Source organism: Rattus rattus, chromosome 11 (assembly GCF_011064425.1).
Source record: "Rattus rattus isolate New Zealand chromosome 11, Rrattus_CSIRO_v1, whole genome shotgun sequence".
In the NCBI taxonomy this organism is placed as follows: Eukaryota; Metazoa; Chordata; class Mammalia; order Rodentia; family Muridae; genus Rattus; species Rattus rattus.
Genome location: NC_046164.1, coordinates 96,864,581 through 96,867,013, shown reverse-complemented (window position 1 = coordinate 96,867,013; position 2,433 = coordinate 96,864,581).

The following is a 2,433-nucleotide window of genomic DNA, read 5'->3' as shown; positions in this document are numbered from 1 at the left end:
TGGAACCCTTGTCTCGGTTCTGTTGCATGGTTCCCCCACCACGTGGGGCTCTCAGTGCTGACTCCTGATTAGCATCTGAAGATAGTCCCCCCCACCCTCCATGAATACTGGGGCTAGGTGGTGACCTTGTTTCCAACTTATGCCTGGTTCAGATAAATCTCTCTCTATCCCCCCACATCTCCATGATGCAGTGAAATTGTGATGCATTATTGTAAGTGTTTCTACTTGGATGGAAGGATATTCTTGGACTCGGAAGCCCAGGAAACACACAGCTCTGAGGTGGGACACTGTCCCAGTGAAAGGGCATCCTGATACACGGGGGCCCAGGAACCTTACACCTCTGAGAGGAAGCCTCATCAGAGACATTGTATCTCCCAAGGGAGGGTATCCCAGCTGAGGAGCTCAGGAGCCTCAGTCCTGCTCCTTTTCTTCAAATCTTCTCTTAATTGCTTCCTTTCTTCTTGGCTTCTTCATACTGGTGAGTCATACCAGGCAGGAAATATTTTGAAAGAGATTTATTGGAGGGTCCTTGGTGTAGAGGGACAAATTCAGGGATGCCTGCCCTCTGCTTCCAGGAGCCCTGGACCTTTGTCAGTGCTTGTATAGGATTTCTGAAGGGCAGAACTTCCCAGGGCAGAGATTTCCAGTGTTAGGATTGGTGGGATTTCAAGTCCTGAGCTTGAGGTGGCTCAGGAATTGGTGGGTTTTCCTGCTCAGTGATTGGTGGCTTTTTTCCCACCCCATTTTTCTTGCATCAGGCCCATGAGGTTAGGGTGAGAAGTTCTTCCTGGATTTAGCTGGCTTTTGCTGAGGCACCGTCTCTGTGGGGCTGCTGGGGTGTGTTTGTGTGGAGAAAGGCTGGAGAGTAGGTACCGCCACTGTGGACAGTTCTTGTGGGACAGTTCCTGCAGTGGTGTTTCTTAAAAGCTGTAGGCCGAGGCACAAAAGGGGTCATCATTGTGGACAGCTCCTGAGGAGCAGTTCCAGCTGAGGTGGGAAAAGCAGTGCACCACTGTGGACAGCTCCTCCAGCTTCTATCTGTAGGCTGATGAGATGTGGTGCCACCGTTTTTTGACAGAAGCTATCATTTTGGACAGCTCCTGTGGGACATTTTACTGCGGAACCAGGGCAATAAGAAAAATCCCCACAGAAATGACCTTTTGGTCCATAACGAAATTCTTGGACAGAAGATAGAATGAGCTGGTTAACATACTAATTGCTAACTTGAGAGTTGGGTCCTCCCTCTATCAACATTTTAAGTATATTTCGCAGTACTTCTCAACCAGTGGGTCTCATATCAGAAATCGCGCACATCAGTTTTATAACAGTAGCAAAGTTACAGTTATGGTGTAGCAATGCAATAATTTTATGGTTGGGGGTCACCACAAGATGAGAAAGTGTATTAAAGGGCTGCAGCATGAGGAAGGTTGCAAAACACTGAAACGTTGGGATCCTCGGGGTCTTCTGCCTCTAATACCCACTTGGTTCCTCCTGGGTTTTCTATCAACAGTTGCTGCAGCTCCTGCCCCCAGCCTGACCTGGTAATCCGCTGTCTGCCCACCACACAGCCACCTCTGGTGCTGAGTCCTCCTTCACTTCCACTTTCATGAAACGGAACTTGTATTCTCTGCTCCTTCAGCTCCTCACCACTCTCAGCGTGGTATTCTGAGGGCAGAGACTTCTCACTGCTAGACTGGAAACTGTTCCTCTAGACCTTAACGTGGGTGAGGGCGCTTTCTAAGTTTCACCATCCTTGGCTTTTGACTGTGAGTTTGATGTCAAGGTTTATTTAAAATAAGTTCTCATTATATAGTCTTGGTGGGCCTGGGACTCACGGGTCTGTCTGCCTGTGCCAATCAAGAGTATTAGAATTAAAAGGAGTAAGCCGCCACATCTAGTTATAAGATTTTCGTGTGATTCTTGGGAGTCCTCTGGCCCTTAAGTAGGAAGAGAGCAACCTGGATACTTTTTAAAAACTGTCTATGAAAGCCTATTTAAATGAAGATTAACTGAATTTGTAATTGTCCAAATTTTAGCTATTGTTAACTGTGCTTAGGGTTAAAGACCCATCCTTAGACAGCAAGCAAGCGAATGCAGAACCAATTAGTAAACCTCACAGAGCTTAGTTTGCTTAGTTTTGTTTTCAAACCATACTTCAGCTACAGGGCCAGGGGCTCTGAAAACCCTTAGGGGTGAGGTGGGAGAGGGCCTCATGGTAGCCACGCCCTCGGCACGCCATTTTAAGACGGGCGGCGCGCACGCGGGAGCGCGAACGCCGTCTCCAGGCGCAGTAGCCAATACCTGCACTTCTGCTTTCAGCCTAGCAACTCCAGGCCAATGAGCGGAGGGCTATCGTTTGCCCCTCCTTCTCTTCCAGCCAATAGGAAACGTTCCTATGCCCCCGCCCCTCTCTAGGAGCTCAGGACTCGGGCC